Genomic DNA, 21,033 nt, shown 5'->3' on the forward strand with positions numbered 1-21,033 from the left:
GGCCTGGGGGAGGCGGTGCACCCTGTGAAATTACACGTCCGAAGATTTGGATTTGATTTCCAGCCCTCTGCCAGTCAGTCTGCCAGGCACTTTCATGTGACAAGCCTTAGGCGAGTCCCTTTCTGTCTCTGATTCCCGATTCCTTCACAGGGATTTATGTGGGCCTTAACACCCACTGGGAAAAGATCCCTCTGCCAGCTCAGTGCCTGCTTTCTTGGTTTGACTTGTCAATCTGGACTTGAATACACCTTTGGTTTTGGATTGACTCTATTACCTCTCCTAGAAATTAACACACAAAACTGACAGCTGATTGACAAGATGAGAAGCAGTTTTCCAAAATTCAAATTGAACTTAATCCTTTCTTTCTAAAAGAATGCTAAAATCAAGTGGACACAGCTCACTCGTTTAGACTTCATGAGCTATGGCAGGTAGAGACAACTTTTTGAAAATACACAGCTAAAACTGTCCGTGCTTTGAATGCTAGACATGTTTTTCAGTTTTAAGTGCTTTAGCACATAAAGCGGGACCGTTTTAGCTGTGTATTTTGAAAAAGTTGTGTGCTCTTCAAAGAGAAAGCTACTTTTGCTGTGTCTTTGGGTTCGAGGGGAAATGGGAGTCCTCTTCAGTCAGCAGGGACGACACCTGAGTCCTTTGCAGTCCTCTTGTCTGCCTCTGAGTGTGAAATGAGAGTGGTCCCTGTCATCATGAGCCATGTCTGAAAGAATTATTCACATTCCCTACGAGAATAGACGGGTGAAATAGCAGAAGGTGTGTCTTCCTTTGGAGCATGGACGGGTTCAAAGCCCACCTCATACCACTAAGTATTTTGCTGAACACGAGCAGTTGTGTGTGCGGCCTGTGTTTGGGTGATTTTTGTGTCATTTGTGTGTGAGTGAGTGTGTGTGTGTGTGTGTGTGTGTCTGTGTGTGTGTGTGTATTTCTGTCTCCATTCCTGAGCAGCAAATCATTTTTCCTCTTTTAGCATGTTACTCACAACTGTGGATGAAGCCCAGCACTCCTGAAAACACAATCCATGTATGGTTGAAGGAAATTTTCTTGGTGATGAGTGAGAGGTTGGTGACTGAAACCAGCTCATTACCCATTGACCACTGAGGTCACATCTCTCAGGTGAGAAGCAAAGTGAGAATTTGAACCAGGCACATTCTCCTTAGAGACAATGGGCCAAAGACAGGTCCGATGGAATCGAATGTCTTTTCATGTTGACTTCCATTCCGTCAAGCCCTCGTTAAGCCATTGAAGTGTCACATTGGGCCTGGGGAGGCGGTGCACCCTGTGAAATTACACGTCCGAATATTTGGATTTGATTTCCAGCCCTCTGCCAGTCAGTCTGCCAGGCACTTTCATGTGACAAGCCTTAGGCGAGTCCCTTTCTGTCTCTGATTCCCGATTCCTTCACAGGGATTTATGTGGGCCTTAACGCCCACTGGGAAAAGATCCCTCTGCCAGCTCAGTGCCTGCTTTCTTGGTTTGACTTGTCAATCTGGACTTGAATACACCTTTGGTTTTGGATTGACTCTATTACCTCTCCTAGAAATTAACACACAAAACTGACAGCTGATTGACAAGATGAGAAGCAGTTTTCCAAAATTCAAATTGAACTTAATCCTTTCTTCCTAAAAGAATGCTCAAATCAAGGGGACACAGCTCACTCGTTTTGACTTCATGAGCTATGGCAGGTAGAGACAACTTTTTGAAAATACACAGCTAAAACTGTCCGTGCTTCGAATGCTAGACATGTTTTTCAGAATACACAGCTAAAGCACTTAAAGCGGGGACGGTTTTAGCTGTGTATTTTGAAAAAGTTGTGTGCTCTTCAAAGAGAAAGCTACTTTTGCTGTGTCTTTGGGTTCGAGGGGAAACGGGAGTCCTCTTCAGTCAGCAGGGACGACACCTGAGTCCTTTGCAGTCCTCCTGTCTGCCTCTGAGGGTGAAATGAGAGTGGTCCCTGTCATCATGAGCCATGTCTGAAAGAATTATTCACATTCCCTACGAGAATAGACGGGTGAAATAGCAAAAGGTGTGTCTTCCTTTGGAGCATGGACGGGTTCAAAGCCCACCCCATACCACTAAGTATTTTGCTGAACACGAGCAGTTGTGTGTGCGGCCTGTGTTTGGGTGATTTTTGTGTCATGTTTGTGTGTGTCTGTGTGTGTGTTTGTGTGTGTGTCTGTGTGTGTGTGTCTGTATTTCTGTCTCCATTCCTGAGCAGCAAATCTTTTTTCCTCTTTTAGCATGTTACTCACAACTGTGGATGAAGCCCAGCACTCCTGAAAACACAATCCATGTATGGTTGAAGGAAATTTTCTTGGTGATGAGTGAGAGGTTGGTGACTGAAACTAGCTCATTTCCCATTGACCACTGAGGTCACATCTCTCAGGTGAGAAGCAAAGTGAGAATTTGAACCAGGCACATTCTCCTTAGAGACAATGGGCCAAAGACAGGTCCGATGGAATCGAATGTCTTTTCTTGTTGACATCCATCCCGTCAAGTCCTCGTTAAGCCATTGAAGTGTCACATTGGGCCTGGGGGAGGCGGTGCACCCTGTGAAATTACACGTCCGAAGATTTGGATTTGATTTCCAGCCCTCTGCCAGTCAGTCTGCCAGGCAATTTCATGTGACAAGCCTTAGGCGAGTCCCTTTCTGTCTCTGATTCCCGATTCCTTCACAGGGATTTATGTGGGCCTTAACGCCCACTGGGAAAAGATCCCTCTGCCAGCTCAGTGCCTGCTTTCTTGGTTTGACTTGTCAATCTGGACATGAATACACCTTTGGTTTTGGATTGACTCTATTACCTCTCCTAGAAATTAACACACAAAACTGACAGCTGATTGACAAGATGAGAAGCAGTTTTCCAAAATTCAAATTGAACTTAATCCTTTCTTACTAAAAGAATGCTCAAATCAAGGGGACACATCTCACTCGTTTTGGCTTCATGTGCTATGGCAGGTAGAGACAACTTTTTGAAAATACACAGCTAAAACTGTCCGTGCTTTGAATGCTAGACATGTTTTTCAGTTTTAAGTGCTTTAGCACATAAAGCGGGACCGTTTTAACTGTGTATTTTGAAAAAGTTGTGTGCTCTTCAAAGAGAAATCTACTTTTGCTGTGTCTTTGGGTTCGAGGGGAAATGGGAGTCCTCTTCAGTCAGCAGGGACGACACCTGAGTCCTTTGCAGTCCTCTTGTCTGCCTCTGAGTGTGAAATGAGAGTGGTCCCTGTCATCATGAGCCATGTCTGAAAGAATTATTCACATTCCCTACGAGAATAGACGGGTGAAATAGCAGAAGGTGTGTCTTCCTTTGGAGCATGGACGGGTTCAAAGATCACCTCATACCACTAAGTATTTTGCTGAACACGAGCATTTGTGTGTGCGGCCTGTGTTTGGGTGATTTTTGTGTCATGTGTGTGTGTGTGAGTGTTTGTGTGTGTGTGTGTGTGTGTGTCTGTGTGTGTGTGTGTATTTCTGTCTCCATTCCTGAGCAGCAAATCATTTTTCCTCTTTTAGCATGTTACTCACAACTGTGGATGAAGCCCAGCACTCCTGAAAACACAATCCATTTATGGTTGAAGGAAATTTTCTTGGTGATGAGTGAGAGGTTGGTGACTGAAAACAGCTCATTTCCCATTGACCACTGAGGTCACATCTCTCAGGTGAGAAGCAAAGTGAGAATTTGAACCAGGCACATTCTCCTTAGAGACAATGGGCCAAAGACAGGTCCGATGGAATCGAATGTCTTTTCATGTTGACATCCATCCCGTCAAGCCCTCGTTAAGCCATTGAAGTGTCACATTGGGCCTGGGGGAGGCGGTGCACCCTGTGAAATTACACGTCCGAAGATTTGGATTTGATTTCCAGCCCTCTACCAGTCAGTCTGCCAGGCACTTTCATGTGACAAGCCTTAGGCGAGTCCCTTTCTGTCTCTGATTCCCGATTCCTTCACAGGGATTTATGTGGGCCTTAACGCCCACTGGGAAAAGATAACTCTGACAGCTCAGTGCCTGCTTTCTTGGTTTGACTTGTCATTCTGGACTTGAATACACCTTTGGTTTTGGATTGACTCTATTACCTCTCCTAGAAATTAACACACAAAACTGACAGCTGATTGACAAGATGAGAAGCAGTTTTCCAAAATTCAAATTGAACTTAATTTTTTCTTCCTGAAAGAATGCTCAAATCAAGGGGACACAGCTCACTCGTTTTGACTTCATGAGCTATGGCACGTAGAGACAACTTTTTGAAAATACACAGCTAAAACTGTCCGTGCTTTGAATGCTAGACATGTTTTTCAGAATACACAGCTAAAACGGTCCCCGCTTTTAGCACTTAAAGCGGGGACCGTTTTAGCTGTGTATTCTGAAAATTTGTGTGCTCTTCAAAGAGAAAGCTACTTTTGCTGTGTCTTTGGGTTCGAGGGGAAATGGGAGTCCTCTTCATTCAGCAGGGACGACACCTGAGTCCTTTGCAGTCCTCTTGTCTGACTCTGAGGGTGAAATGAGAGTGGTACCTGTCATCATGAGCCATGACTGAAAGAATTATTCACATTCCCTACGAGAATAGACGGGTGAAATAGCAAAAGGTGTGTCTTCCTTTGGAGCATGGACGGGTTCAAAGCCCACCTCATACCACTAAGTATTTTGCTGAACACGAGCAGTTGTGTGTGAGGCCTGTGTTTGGGTGATTTTTGTGTCGTGTGTGTGTGTGTGTGTGTGTGTGTGTGTGTGTGTGTGTGTGTGTCTGTATTTCTGTCTCCATTCCTGAGCAGCAAATCTTTTTTCCTCTTTTAGCATGTTACTCACAACTGTGGATGAAGCCCAGCACTCCTGAAAACACAATCCATGTATGGTTGAAGGAAATTTTCTTGGTGATGAGTGAGAGGTTGGTGACTGAAACCAGCTCATTTCCCATTGACCACTGAGGTCACATCTCTCAGGTGAGAAGCAAAGTGAGAATTTGAACCAGGCACATTCTCCTTAGAGACAATGGGCCAAAGACAGGTCCGATGGAATCGAATGTCTTTTCATGTTGAAATCCATCCCGTCAAGCCCTCGTTAAGCCATTGAAGTGTCACATTGGGCCTGGGGGAGGCGGTGCACCCTGTGAAATTACACGTCCGAAGATTTGGATTTGATTTCCAGCCCTCTGCCAGTCAGTCTGCCAGGCACTTTCATGTGACAAGCCTTAGGCGAGTCCCTTTCTGTCTCTGATTCCCGATTCCTTCACAGGGATTTATGTGGGCCTTAACGCCCACTGGGAAAAGATCCCTCTGCCAGCTCAGTACCTGCTTTCTTGGTTTGACTTGTCAATCTGGACTTGAATACACCTTTGGTTTTGGATTGACTCTATTACCTCTCCTAGAAATTAACACACAAAACTGACAGCTGATTGACAAGATGAGAAGCAGTTTTCCAAAATTCAAATTGAACTTAGTCCTGTCTTCCTAAAATAATGCACAAATCAAGGGGACACAGCTCACTCGTTTTGACTTCATGAGTTATGGCAGGAGAAGACAACTTTTTGAAAATACACAGCTAAAACTGTCCGTGCTTTGAATGCTAGACATGTTTTTCAGAATACACAGCTAAAACGGTCCCCTCTTTAAGTGCTAAAGCACTTAAAGTTGTGTGCTCTTCAAAGAGAAAGCTACTTTTGCTGTGTCTTTGGGTTCGAGGGGAAATGGGAGTCCTCTTCAGTCAGCAGGGACGACACCTGAGTCCTTTGCAGTCCTCTTGTCTGCCTCTGAGGGTGAAATGAGAGTGGTCCCTGTCATCATGAGCCATGTCTGAAAGAATTATTCACATTCCCTACGAGAATAGACGGGTGAAATAGCAAAAGGTGTGTCTTCCTTTGGAGCATGGACAGGTTCAAGCCCACCTCATACCACTAAGTATTTTGCTGAACACGAGCAGTTGTGTGTGCGGCCTGGGTTTGGGTGATTTTTGTGTCGTGTGTGTGTGTGTGTGTGTGTGTGTGTGTGTGTGTGTGTCTCTGTGTGTGTGTGTCTGTATTTCTGTCTCCATTCCTGAGCAGCAAATCTTTTTTCCTCTTTTAGCATGTTACTCACAACTGTGGATGAAGCCCAGCACTCCTGAAATCACAATCCATGTATGGTTGAAGGAAATTTTCTTGGTGATGAGTGAGAGGTTGGTGACTGAAACCAGCTCATTTCCCATTGACCACTGAGGTCACATCTCTCAGGTGAGAAGCAAAGTGAGAATTTGAACCAGGCACATTCTCCTTAGAGACAATGGGCCAAAGACAGTTCCGATGGAATCGAATGTCTTTTCATGTTGACATCCATCCCGTCAAGCCCTCGTTAAGCCATTGAAGTGTCACATTGGGCCTGTGGGAGGCGGTGCACCCTGTGAAATTACACGTCCGAAGATTTGGATTTGATTTCCAGCCCTCTGCCAGTCAGTCTGCCAGGCACTTTCATGTGACAAGTCTTAGGCGAGTCCCTTTCTGTCTCTGATTCCCGATTCCTTCACAGGGATTTATGTGGGCCTTAACGCCCAATGGGAAAAGATCCCTCTGCCAGCTCAGTGCCTGCTTTCTAGGTTTGACTTGTCAATCTGGACTTGAATACACCTTTGGTTTTGGATTGACTCTATTACCTCTCCTAGAAATTAACACACAAAACTGTCAGCTGATTGACAAGATGAGAAGCAGTTTTCCAAAATTCAAATTGAACTTAATCCTTTCTTACTAAAAGAATGCTCAAATCAAGGGGACACAGCTAACTCGTTTTGACTTCATGAGCTATGGCAGGTAGAGACAACTTTTTGAAAATACACAGCTAAAACTGTCCGTGCTTTGAATGCTAGACATGTTTTTCAGAATACACAGCTAAAACGGTCCCCGCTTTAAGTGCTAAAAGAGAAAGCTACTTTTGCTGTGTCTTTGGGTTCGAGGGGAAATGGGAGTCCACTTCAGTCAGCAGGGACGACACCTGAGTCCTTTGCAGTCCTCTTGTCTGCATCTGAGGGTGAAATGAGAGTGGTCCCTGTCATCATGAGCCATGTCTGAAAGAATTATTCACATTCCCTACGAGAATAGACGGGTGAAATAGCAAAAGGTGTGTCTTCCTTTGGAGCATGGACGGGTTCAAAGCCCACCTCATACCACTAAGTATTTTGCTGAACACGAGCAGTTGTGTGTGCGGCCTGTGTTTGGGTGATTTTTTTGTGATGTTTGTGTGTGTGTGTGTGTGTGTGTGTGTGTGTGTGTCTGTGTGTGTGTGTCTGTATTTCTGTCTCCATTCCTGAGCAGCAAATCTTTTTTCCTCTTTTAGCATGTTACTCACAACTGTGGATGAAGCCCAGCACTCCTGAAAACACAATCCATGTATGGTTGAAGGAAATTTTCTTGGTGATGAGTGAGAGGTTGGTGACTGAAACCAGCTCATTTCCCATTGACCACTGAGGTCACATCTCTCAGGTGAGAAGCAAAGTGAGAATTTGAACCAGGCACATTCTCCTTAGAGACAATGGGCCAAAGACAGGTCCGATGGAATCGAATGTCTTTTCATGTTGACATCCATCCCGTCAAGCCCTCGTTAAGCCATTGAAGTGTCACATTGGGCCTGGGGGAGGCGGTGCACCCTGTGAAATTACACGTCCGAAGATTTGGATTTGATTTCCAGCCCTCTGCCAGTCAGTCTGCCAGGCACTTTCATATGACAAGCCTTAGGCGAGTCCCTTTCTGTCTCTGATTCCCGATTCCTTCACATGGATTTATGTGGGCCTTAACGCCCACTGGGAAAAGATCCCTCTGCCAGCTCAGTGCCTGCTTTCTTGGTTTGACTTGTCAATCTGGACTTGAATACACCTTTGGTTTTGGATTGACTCTATTACCTCTCCTAGAAATTAACACACAAAACTGACAGCTGATTGACAAGATGAGAAGCAGTTTTCCAAAATTCAAATTGAACTTAATCCTTTCTTACTAAAAGAATGCTCAAATCAAGGGGACACAGCTCACTCGTTTTGACTTCATGAGCTATGGCAGGTAGAGACAACTTTTTGAAAATAAACAGCTAAAACTGTCCGTGCTTCGAATGCTAGACATGTTTTTCAGAATACACAGCTAAAACGGTCCCTGGTTTAAGTGCTAAAGCACTTAATGCGGGTACCGTTTTAGCTGTGTATTTTGAAAAAGTTGTGTGCTCTTCAAAGAGAAAGCTACTTTTGCTGTGTCTTTGGGTTCGAGGGGAAATGGGAGTCCTCTTCAGTCAGCAGGGACGACACCTGAGTCCTTTGCAGTCCTCTTGTCTGCCTCTGAGGGTGAAATGAGAGTGGTCCCTGTCATCATGAGCCATGTCTGAAAGAATTATTCACATTCCCTACGAGAATAGACGGGTGAAATAGCAAAAGGTGTGTCTTCCTTTGGAGCATGGACGGGTTCAAAGCCCACCTCATACCACTAAGTATTTTGCTGAACACGAGCAGTTGTGTGTGCGTCCTGTGTTTGGGTGATTTTTGTGTCATGTGTGTGTGTGTGTGTGTGTGTGTGTGTGTGTGTGTCTGTGTGTGTGTGTCTGTATTTCTGTCTCCATTCCTCAGCAGCAAATCTTTTTTCCTCTTTTAGCATGTTACTCACAACTGTGGATGAAGCCAAGCACTCCTGAAAACACAATCCATGTATGGTTGAAGGAAATTTTCTTGGTGATGTGTGAGAGGTTCGTGACTGAAACCAGCTCATTTCCCATTGACCACTGAGGTCACATCTCTCAGGTGAGAAGCAAAGTGAGAATTTGAACCAGGCACGTTCTCCTTAGAGACAATGGGCCAAAGACTGGTCCGATGGAATCGAATGTCTTTTCATGTCGACATCCATCCCGTCAAGCCCTCGTTAAGCCATTGAAGTGTCACATTGGGCCTGGGGGAGGCGGTGCACCCTGTGAAATTACACGTCCGAAGATTTGGATTTGATTTCCAGCCCTCTGCCAGTCAGTCTGCCAGGCACTTTCATGTGACAAGCCTTAGGCGAGTCCCTTTCTGTCTCTGATTCCCGATTCCTTCACACGGATTTATGTGGGCCTTAACGACCACTGGGAAAAGATCCCTCTGCCAGCTCAGTGCCTGCTTTCTTGGTTTGACTTGTCAATCTAGACTTGAATACACCTTTGGTTTTGGATTGACTCTATTACCTCTCCTAGAAATTAACACACAAAACTGACAGCTGATTGACAAGATGAGAAGCAGTTTTCCAAAATTCAAATTGAACTTAATCCTTTCTTACTAAAAGAATGCTCAAATCAAGGGGACACAGCTCACTCGTTTTGACTTCATAAGCTATGGCAGGTAGAGACAACTTTTTGAATATACACAGCTAAAACTGTCCGTGCTTTGAATGCTAGACATGTTTTTCAGAATACGCAGCTAAAACGGTCCCCGCTTTAAGTGCTTTTAAAGCTGGGACCGTTTTAGCTGTGTATTTTGAAAAAGTTGTGTGCTCTTCAAAGAGAAAGCTACTTTTGCTGTGTCTTTGGGTTCGAGGGGAAATGGGAGTCCTCTTCAGTCAGCAGGGACGACACCTGAGTCCTTTGCAGTCCTCTTGTCTGCCTCTGAGGGTGAAATGAGAGTGGTCCCTGTCATCATGAGCCATGTCTGAAAGAATTATTCACATTCCCTACGAGAATAGACGGGTGAAATAGCAAAAGGTGTGTCTTACTTTGGAGCATGTACAGGTTCAAAGCCCACCTAATACCACTAAGTATTTTGCTGAACACGAGCAGTTGTGTGTGCGGCCTGGGTTTGGGTGATTTTTGTGTCGTGTGTGTGTGTGTGTGTGTGTGTGTGTGTGTGTGTCTCTGTGTGTGTGTGTCTGTATTTCTGTCTCCATTCCTGAGCAGCAAATCTTTTTTCCTCTTTTAGCATGTTACTCACAACTGTGGATGAAGCCCAGCACTCCTGAAAACACAATCCATGTATGGTTGAAGGAAATTTTCTTGGTGATGAGTGAGAGGTTGGTGACTGAAACCAGCTCATTTCCCATTGACCACTGAGGTCACATCTCTCAGGTGAGAAGCAAAGTGAGAATTTGAACCAGGCACATTCTCCTTAGAGACAATGGGCCAAAGACAGTTCCGATGGAATCGAATGTCTTTTCATGTTGACATCCATCCCGTCAAGCCCTCGTTAAGCCATTGAAGTGTCACATTGGGCCTGTGGGAGGCAGTGCACCCTGTGAAATTACACGTCCGAAGATTTGGATTTGATTTCCAGCCCTCTGCCAGTCAGTCTGCCAGGCACTTTCATGTGACAAGTCTTAGGCGAGTCCCTTTCTGTCTCTGATTCCCGATTCCTTCACAGGGATTTATGTGGGCCTTAACGCCCACTGGGAAAAGATCCCTCTGCCAGCTCAGTGCCTGCTTTCTAGGTTTGACTTGTCAATCTGGACTTGAATACACCTTTGGTTTTGGATTGACTCTATTACCTCTCCTAGAAATTAACACACAAAACTGACAGCTGATTGACAAGATGAGAAGCAGTTTTCCAAAATTCAAATTGAACTTAATCCTTTCTTACTAAAAGAATGCTCAAATCAAGGGGACACAGCTAACTCGTTTTGACTTCATGAGCTATGGCAGGTAGAGACAACTTTTTGAAAATACACAGCTAAAACTGTCCGTGCTTTGAATGCTAGACATGTTTTTCAGAATACACAGCTAAAACGGTCCCCGCTTTAAGTGCTAAAAGAGAAAGCTACTTTTGCTGTGTCTTTGGGTTCGAGGGGAAATGGGAGTCCACTTCAGTCAGCAGGGACGACACCTGAGTCCTTTGCAGTCCTCTTGTCTGCATCTGAGGGTGAAATGAGAGTGGTCCCTGTCATCATGAGCCATGTCTGAAAGAATTATTCACATTCCCTACGAGAATAGACGGGTGAAATAGCAAAAGGTGTGTCTTCCTTTGGAGCATGGACGGGTTCAAAGCCCACCTCATACCACTAAGTATTTTGCTGAACACGAGCAGTTGTGTGTGCGGCCTGTGTTTGGGTGATTTTTTTGTGATGTTTGTGTGTGTGTGTGTGTGTGTGTGTGTGTGTGTCTGTGTGTGTGTGTCTGTATTTCTGTCTCCATTCCTGAGCAGCAAATCTTTTTTCCTCTTTTAGCATGTTACTCACAACTGTGGATGAAGCCCAGCACTCCTGAAAACACAATCCATGTATGGTTGAAGGAAATTTTCTTGGTGATGAGTGAGAGGTTGGTGACTGAAACCAGCTCATTTCCCATTGACCACTGAGGTCACATCTCTCAGGTGAGAAGCAAAGTGAGAATTTGAACCAGGCACATTCTCCTTAGAGACAATGGGCCAAAGACAGGTCCGATGGAATCGAATGTCTTTTCATGTTGACATCCATCCCGTCAAGCCCTCGTTAAGCCATTGAAGTGTCACATTGGGCCTGGGGGAGGCGGTGCACCCTGTGAAATTACACGTCCGAAGATTTGGATTTGATTTCCAGCCCTCTGCCAGTCAGTCTGCCAGGCACTTTCATGTGACAAGCCTTAGGCGAGTCCCTTTCTGTCTCTGATTCCCGATTCCTTCACAGGGATTTATGTGGGCCTTAACGCCCACAGGGAAAAGATCCCTCTGCCAGCTCAGTGCCTGCTTTCTTGGTTTGACTTGTCAATCTGGACTTGAATACACCTTTGGTTTTGGATTGACTCTATTACCTCTCCTAGAAATTAACACACAAAACTGACAGCTGATTGACAAGATGAGAAGCAGTTTTCCAAAATTCAAATTGAACTTAATCCTTTCTTCCTAAAAGAATGCTCAAATCAAGGGGACACAGCTCACTCGTTTTGACTTCATGAGCTATGGCAGGTAGAGACAAATTTTTGAAAATACACAGCTAAAACTGTCTGTTCTTTGAATGCTAGACATGTTTTTCAGAATACACAGCTAAAGCGGGGACCGTTTTAGCTGTGTATTTTGAAAAAGTTGTGTGCTCTTCAAAGAGAAAGCTACTTTTGCTGTGTCTTTGGGTTCGAGGGGAAATGGGAGTCCTCTTCAGTCAGCAGGGACGACACCTGAGTCCTTTGCAGTCCTCTTGTCTGCCTCTGAGGGTGAAATGATAGTGGTGTCTGTCATCATGAGCCATGTCTGAAAGAATTATTCACATTCCCTACGAGAATAGTCGGGTGAAATAGCAAAAGGTGTGTCTTCCTTTGGAGCATGGACGGGTTCAAAGCCCACCTCATACCACTAAGTATTTTGCTGAACACGAGCAGTTGTGTGTGCGGCCTGTGTTTGGGTGATTTTTGTGTCATGTGTGTGTGTGTGTGTGTGTCTGTGTGTGTGTGTCTGTATTTCTGTCTCCATTCCTGAGCAGCAAATCTTTTTTCTTCTTTTAGCATGTTACTCACGACTGTGGATGAAGCCCAGCACTCCTGAAAACACAATCCATGTATGGTTGAAGGAAATTTTCTTGGTGATGAGTGAGAGGTTGGTGACTGAAACCAGCTCATTTCCCATTGACCACTGAAGTCACATCTCTCAGGTGAGAAGCAAAGTGAGAATTTGAACCAGGCACATTCTCCTTAGATACAATGGGCCAAAGACAGGTCCGATGGAATCGAATGTCTTTTCATGTTGACATCCATCCCGTCAAGCCCTCGTTAAGCCATTAAAGTGTCACATTGGGCCTGGGGGAGGCGGTGCACCCTGTGAAATTACACGTCCGAAGATTTGGATTTGATTTCCAGCCTTCTGCCAGTCAGTCTGCCAAGCACTTTTATGTGACAAGCTTAGGCGAGTCCCTTTCTGTCTCTGATTCCCGATTCCTTCACAGGGATTTATGTGGGCCTTAACGCCCACTGGGAAAAGATCCCTCTGCCAGCTCAGTGCCTGCTTTCTTGGTTTGACTTGTCAATCTAGACTTGAATACACCTTTGGTTTTGGATTGACTCTATTACATCTCCTAGAAATTAACACACAAAACTGACAGCTGATTGACAAGATGAGAAGCAGTTTTCCAAAATTCAAATTGAACTTAATCCTTTCTTCCTAAAAGAATGCTCAAATCAAGGGGACACAGCTAACTCGTTTTGACTTCATGAGCTATGGCAGGTAGAGACAACTTTTTGAAAATACACAGCTAAAACTGTCCGTGCTTTGAATGCTAGACATGTTTTTCAGAATACACAGCTAAAACGGTCCCCGCTTTAAGTGCTAAAAGAGAAAGCTACTTTTGCTGTGTCTTTGGGTTCGAGGGGAAATGGGAGTCCACTTCAGTCAGCAGGGACGACACCTGAGTCCTTTGCAGTCCTCTTGTCTGCATCTGAGGGTGAAATGAGAGTGGTCCCTGTCATCATGAGCCATGTCTGAAAGAATTATTCACATTCCCTACGAGAATAGACGGGTGAAATAGCAAAAGGTGTGTCTTCCTTTGGAGCATGGACGGGTTCAAAGCCCACCTCATACCACTAAGTATTTTGCTGAACACGAGCAGTTGTGTGTGCGGCCTGTGTTTGGGTGATTTTTTTGTGATGTTTGTGTGTGTGTGTGTGTGTGTGTGTGTGTGTCTGTGTGTGTGTGTCTGTATTTCTGTCTCCATTCCTGAGCAGCAAATCTTTTTTCCTCTTTTAGCATGTTACTCACAACTGTGGATGAAGCCCAGCACTCCTGAAAACACAATCCATGTATGGTTGAAGGAAATTTTCTTGGTGATGAGTGAGAGGTTGGTGACTGAAACCAGCTCATTTCCCATTGACCACTGTGGTCACATCTCTCAGGTGAGAAGCAAAGTGAGAATTTGAACCAGGCACATTCTCCTTAGAGACAATGGGCCAAAGACAGGTCCGATGGAATCGAATGTCTTTTCATGTTGACATCCATCCCGTCAAGCCCTCGTTAAGCCATTGAAGTGTCACATTGGGCCTGGGGGAGGCGGTGCACCCTGTGAAATTACACGTCCGAAGATTTGGATTTGATTTCCAGCCCTCTGCCAGTCAGTCTGCCAGGCACTTTCATATGACAAGCCTTAGGCGAGTCCCTTTCTGTCTCTGATTCCCGATTCCTTCACATGGATTTATGTGGGCCTTAACGCCCACTGGGAAAAGATCCCTCTGCCAGCTCAGTGCCTGCTTTCTTGGTTTGACTTGTCAATCTGGACTTGAATACACCTTTGGTTTTGGATTGACTCTATTACCTCTCCTAGAAATTAACACACAAAACTGACAGCTGATTGACAAGATGAGAAGCAGTTTTCCAAAATTCAAATTGAACTTAATCCTTTCTTACTAAAAGAATGCTCAAATCAAGGGGACACAGCTCACTCGTTTTGACTTCATGAGCTATGGCAGGTAGAGACAACTTTTTGAAAATACACAGCTAAAACTATCCGTGCTTCGAATGCTAGACATGTTTTTCAGAATACACAGCTAAAACGGTCCCTGGTTTAAGTGCTAAAGCACTTAATGCGGGTACCGTTTTAGCTGTGTATTTTGAAAAAGTTGTGTGCTCTTCAAAGAGAAAGCTACTTTTGCTGTGTCTTTGGGTTCGAGGGGAAATGGGAGTCCTCTTCAGTCAGCAGGGACGACACCTGAGTCCTTTGCAGTCCTCTTGTCTGCCTCTGAGGGTAAAATGAGAGTGGTCCCTGTCATCATGAGCCATGTCTGAAAGAATTATTCACATTCCCTACGAGAATAGACGGGTGAAATAGCAAAAGGTGTGTCTTCCTTTGGAGCATGGACGGGTTCAAAGCCCACCTCATACCACTAAGTATTTTGCTGAACACGAGCAGTTGTGTGTGCGGCCTGTGTTTGGGTGGTTTTTGTGTCGTGTGTGTGTGTGTGTGTGTGTGTGTGTGTGTGTGTGTGTGTGTCTGTATTTCTGTCTCCATTCCTGAGCAGCAAATCTTTTTTCCTCTTTTAGCATGTTACTCACAACTGTGGATGAAGCCCAGCACTCCTGAAAACACAATCCATGTATGGTTGAAGGAAATTTTCTTGGTGATGAGTGAGAGGTTGGTGACTGAAACCAGCTCATTTCCCATTGACCACTGAGGTCACATCTCTCAGGTGAGAAGCAAAGTGAGAATTTGAACCAGGCACATTCTCCTTAGAGACAATGGGCCAAAGACAGGTCCGATGGAATCGAATGTCTTTTCATGTTGACATCCATCCCGTCAAGCCCTCGTTAAGCCATTGAAGTGTCACATTGGGCCTGGGGGAGGCGCTGCACCCTGTGAAATTACACGTCCGAAGATTTGGATTTGATTTCCAGCCCTCTGCCAGTCAGTCTGCCAGGCACTTTCATGTGACAAGCCTTAGGCGAGTCCCTTTCTGTCTCTGATTCCCGATTCCTTCACAGGGATTTATGTGGGCCTTAACGCCCACAGGGAAAAGATCCCTCTGCCAGCTCAGTGCCTGCTTTCTTGGTTTGACTTGTCAATCTGGACTTGAATACACCTTTGGTTTTGGATTGACTCTATTACCTCTCCTAGAAATTAACACACAAAACTGACAGCTGATTGACAAGATGAGAAGCAGTTTTCCAAAATTCAAATTGAACTTAATCCTTTCTTCCTAAAAGAATGCTCAAATCAAGGGGACACAGCTCACTCGTTTTGACTTCATGAGCTATGGCAGGTAGAGACAAATTTTTGAAAATACACAGCTAAAACTGTCTGTTCTTTGAATGCTAGACATGTTTTTCAGAATACACAGCTAAAGCGGGGACCGTTTTAGCTGTGTATTTTAAAAAAGTTGTGTGCTCTTCAAAGAGAAAGCTACTTTTGCTGTTTCTTTGGGTTCGAGGGGAAATGGGAGTCCTCTTCAGTCAGCAGGGACGACACCTGAGTCCTTTGTAGTCCTCTTGTCTGCCTCTGAGGGTGAAATGAGAGTGGTCCCTGTCATCATGAGCCATGTCTGAAAGAATTATTCACATTCCCTACGAGAATAGACGGGTGAAATAGCAAAAGTTGTGTCTTCCTTTGGAGCATGGACGGGTTCAAAGCCCACCTCATACCACTAAGTATTTTGCTGAACACGAGCAGTTGTGTGTGCGGCCTGTGTTTGTGTGATTTTTGTGTCATGTGTGTGTGTGTGTATATGTGTGTGTGTGTGTGTCTGCATTTCTGTCTCCAATCCTGAGCAGCAAATCTTTTTTCCTCTTTTAGCATGTTACTCACAACTGTGGATGAAGCCCAGCACTCCTGAAAACACAATCCATGTATGGTTGAAGGAAATTTTCTTGGTGATGAGTGAGAGGTTGGTGACTGAAACCAGCTCATTTCCCATTGACCACTGAGGTCACATCTCTCAGGTGAGAAGCAAAGTGAGAATTTGAACCAGGCACATTCTCCTTAGAGACAATGGGCCAAAGACTGGTCCGATGGAATAGAATGTCTTTTCATGTTGACATCCATCCCGTCAAGCACTCGTTAAGCCATTGAAGTGTCACATTGGGCCTGGGGGAGGCGGTGCACCCTGTGAAATTACACGTTCGAAGATTTGGATTTGATTTCCAGCCCTCTGCCAGTCAGTCTGCCAGGCACTTTCATGTGACAAGCCTTAGGCGAGTCCCTTTCTGTCTCTGATTCCCGATTCCTTCACAGGGATTTATGTGGGCCTTAACGCCCACTGGGAAAAGATCCCTCTGCCAGCTCAGTGCCTGCTTTCTTGGTTTGACTTGTCAATCTGGACTTGAATACACCTTTGGTTTTGGATTGACTCTATTACCTCTCCTAGAAATTAACACACAAAACTGACAGCTGATTGACAAGATGAGAAGCAGTTTTCCAAAATTCAAATTGAACTTAATCCTTTGTTACTAAAAGAATGCTCAAATCAAGGGGACACAGCTCACTCGTTTTGACTTCATGAGCTATGGCAGGTAGAGACAACTTTTTGAAAATACACAGCTAAAACTGTCCGTGCTTTAAATGCTAGACATGTTTTTCAGAAAACAGAGCTAAAACGGTCCCCGCTTAAAGTTCCAATGCACTTAAAGGGGGACCGTTTTAGCTGTGTATTTTGAAAAAGTTGTGTGCTCTTCAAAGAGAAAGCTACTTTTGCTGTGTCTTTGGGTTCGAGGGGAAATGGGAGTCCTCTTCAGTCAGCAGGGACGACACCTGATACCTTTGCAGTCCTCTTTTCTGCCTCTGAGGGTGAAATGAGGGTGTTCCCTGTCATCATGAGCCATGTCTGAAAGAATTATTCACATTCCCTACGAGAATAGACGGGTGAAAGAGCAAAAGGTGTGTCTTCCTTTGGAGCATGGACGGGTTCAAAGCCCACCTCATACCACTAAGTATTTTGCTGAACACGAGCAGTTGTGTCTGCGGCCTGTGTTTGGGTGATTTTTGTGTCGTGTGTGTATGTGTGTGTGTGTGTGTGTGTGTGTGTGTGTGTGTGTGTGTGTCTGTATTTCTGTCTCCATTCCTGAGCAGCAAATCTTTTTTCCTCTTTTAGCATGTTACTCACAACTGTGGATGAAGCCCAGCACTCCTGAAAACACAATCCATGTATGGTTGAAGGAAATTTTCTTGGTGATGAGTGAGAGGTTGGTGACTGAAACCAGCTCATTTCCCATTGACCACTGAGGTCACATCTCTCAGGTGAGAAGCAAAGTGAGAATTTGAACCAGGCACATTCTCCTTAGAGACAATGGGCCAAAGACAGGTCCGATGGAATCGAATGTCTTTTCATGTTGACATCCATCCCGTCAAGCCCTCGTTAAGCCATTGAAGTGTCACATTGGGCCTGGGGGAGGCGGTGCACCCTGTGAAATTACACGTCCGAAGATTTGGATTTGATTTCCAGCCCTCTGCCAGTCAGTCTGCCAGGCACTTTCATGTGACAAGCCTTAGGCGAGTCCCTTACTGTCTCTGATTCCCGATTCCTTCACAGGGATTTATGTGGGCCTTAACGCCCACTGGGAAAGGATCCCTCTGCCAGCTCAGTGCCTGCTTTCTTGGTTTGACTTGTCAATCTGGACTTGAATACACCTTTGGTTTTGGATTGACTCTATTACCTCTCCTAGAAATTGACACACAAAACTGACAGCTGATTGACAAGATGAGAAGCAGTTTTCCAAAATTCAAATTGAACTTAATCCTTTCTTACTAAAAGAATGCTCAAATCAAGGGGACACAGCTCACTCGTTTTGACTTCATGAGCTATGGCAGGTAGAGACAACTTTTTTAAAATACACAGCTAAAACTGTCCGTGCTTTGAATGCTAGACATGTTTTTCAGAATACACAGCTAAAACGGTCCCCGCTTTAAGTGCTAAAGCACTTAAAGTGGGGACCGTTTTAGCTGTGTATTTTGAAAAAGTTGTGTGCTCTTCAAAGAGAAAGCTACTTTTGCTGTGTCTTTGGGTTCGAGGGGAAATGGCAGTCCTCTTCAGTCAGCCGGGACGACACCTGAGTCCTTTGCAGTCCTTCTGTCTGGCTCTGAGGGTGAAATGAGAGTGGTCCCTGTCATCATGAGCCATGTCTGAAAGAATTATTCACATTCCCTACGAGAATAGACGGGTGAAAGAGCAAAAGGTGTGTCTTCTTTTGGAGCATGGACGGGTTCAAAGCCCACCTCATACCACTAAGTATTTTGCTGAACATGAGCAGTTGTGTGTGCGGCCTGTGTTTGGGTGATTTTTGTGTCATGTGTGTGTGTGTGTGTGTGTGTGTCTGTGTATGTGTCTGTATTTCTGTCTCCATTCCTGAGCAGCAAATCTTTTTTCCTCTTTTAGCATGTTACTCACAACTGTGGATGAAGCCCAGCACTCCTGAAAACACAATCCATGTATGGTTGAAGGAAATTTTCCTGGTGATGAGTGAGAGGTTGGTGACTGAAACCAGCTCATTTCCCATTGACCACTGAGGTCACATCTCTCAGGTGAGAAGCAAAGTGAGAATTTGAACCAGGCACATTCTCCTTAGAGACAATGGGCCAAAGACAGGTCCGATGGAATCGAATGTCTTTTCATGTTGAAATCCATCCCGTCAAGCCCTCGTTAAGCCATTGAAGTGTCACATTGGGCCTGGGGGAGGCGGTGCACCCTGTGAAATTACACGTCCGAAGATTTGGATTTGATTTCCAGCCCTCTGCCAGTCAGTCTGCCAGTCACTTTCATGTGACAAGCCTTAGGCGAGTCCCTTTCTGTCTCTGATTCCCGATTCCTTCACAGGGATTTATGTGGGCCTTAACGCCCACTGGGAAAAGATCCCTCTGCCAGCTCAGTGCCTGCTTTCTTGGTTTGACTTGTCAATCTGGACTTGAATACACCTTTGGTTTTGGATTGACTCTATTACCTCTCCTAGAAATTAACACACAAATCTGACAGCTGATTGACAAGATGAGAAGCTGTTTTCCAAAATTCAAATTGAACTTAATCTTTTCTTACTAAAAGAATGCTCAAATCAAGGGGACACAGCTCACTCGTTTTGACTTCATGAGCTATGGCAGGTAGAGACAACTTTTTGAAAATACACAGCTAAAACTGTCCGTACTTTGAATGCTAGACATGTTTTTCAGAATACACAGCTAAAACGGTCCCCGCTTTAAGTGCTAAAGCAAATAAAGCGGTGACCGTTTTAGCTGTGTATTTTGAAAAAGTTGTGTGCTCTTCAAAGAGAAAGCTACTTTTGCTGTGTCTTTGGGTTCGAGGGGAAATGGGAGTCCTCTTCAGTCAGCAGGGACGACACCTGAGTCCTTTGCAGTCCTCTTGTCTGCCTCTGAGGGTGAAATGAGAGTGGTCCCTGTCATCATGAGCCATGTCTGAAAGAATTATTCACATTCCCTACGAGAATAGACGGCTGAAATAGCAAAAGTTGTGTCTTCCTTTGGAGCATGGACGGGTTCAAAGCCCACCTCATACCAATAAGTATTTTGCTGAACACGAGCAGTTGTGTGTGCGGCCCGTGTTTGGGTGATTTTTGTGTCATGTGTGTGTGTGTGTGTGTGTGTGTGTGTGTGTGTGTGTCTGTGTGTGTGTGTCTGTATTTCTGTCTCCATTCCTGAGCAGCAAAAATTTTTTCCTCTTTTAGCATGTTACTCACAACTGTGGATGAAGCCCAGCACTCCTGAAAACACAATCCATGTATGGTTGAAGGAAATTTTCTTGGTGATGAGTGAGAGGTTGGTGACTGAAAACAGCTCATTTCCCATTGACCACTGAGGTCACATCTCTCAGGTGAGAAGCAAAGTGAGAATTTGAACCAGGCACATTCTCCTTAGAGACAATGGGCCAAAGACAGGTCCGATGGAATCGAATGTCTTTTCATGTTGTCATCCAACCCGTCAAGCCCTCGTTAAGACATTGAAGTGTCACATTGGGCCTGGGGGAGGCGGTGCACCCTGTGAAATTACACATCCGAAGATTTGGATTTGATTTCCAGCCCTCTGCCAGTCAGTCTGCCTGGCACTTTCATGTGACAAGCCTTAGGCGACTCCCTTTCTGTCTCTGATTCCCGATTCCTTCACAGGGATTTATGTGGGCCTTAACGCCCACTGGGAAAAGATCCCTCTGTCAGCTCAGTGCCTGCTTTCTTGCTTTGACTTGTCAATTTGGACTTGAATACACCTTTGGTTTTGGATTGACTCTATTACCTCTCCTAGAAATTAACACACAAAACTGACAGCTGATTGACAAAATGAGAAGCAGTTTTCCAAATTTCAAATTGAACTTAATCCTTTCTTACTAAAAGAATGCTCAAATCAAGGGGACACAGCTCACTCGTTTTGACTTCATGAGCTATGGCAGGTAGAGACAACTTTTAGAAAATACACAGCTAAAACTGTCCGTGCTTTGAATGCTAGACATGTTTTTCAGAATACACAGCTAAAACGGTCCCCGCTTTAAGTGCTTAACACTTAAAGCGGGGACCGTTTTAGCTGTGTATTTTGAAAAAGTTGTGTGCTCTTCAAAGAGAAAGCTACTTTTGCTGTGTCTTTGGGTTCGAGGGGAAATGGGAGTCCTCTTCAGTCAGCAGGGACGACACCTGAGTCCTTTGCAGTCCTCTTGTCTGCCTCTGAGGGTGAAATGAGAGTGGTCCCTGTCATCA

This window comes from Saimiri boliviensis, chromosome 5 (assembly GCF_048565385.1).
Source record: "Saimiri boliviensis isolate mSaiBol1 chromosome 5, mSaiBol1.pri, whole genome shotgun sequence".
NCBI lineage: Eukaryota > Metazoa > Chordata > Mammalia > Primates > Cebidae > Saimiri > Saimiri boliviensis.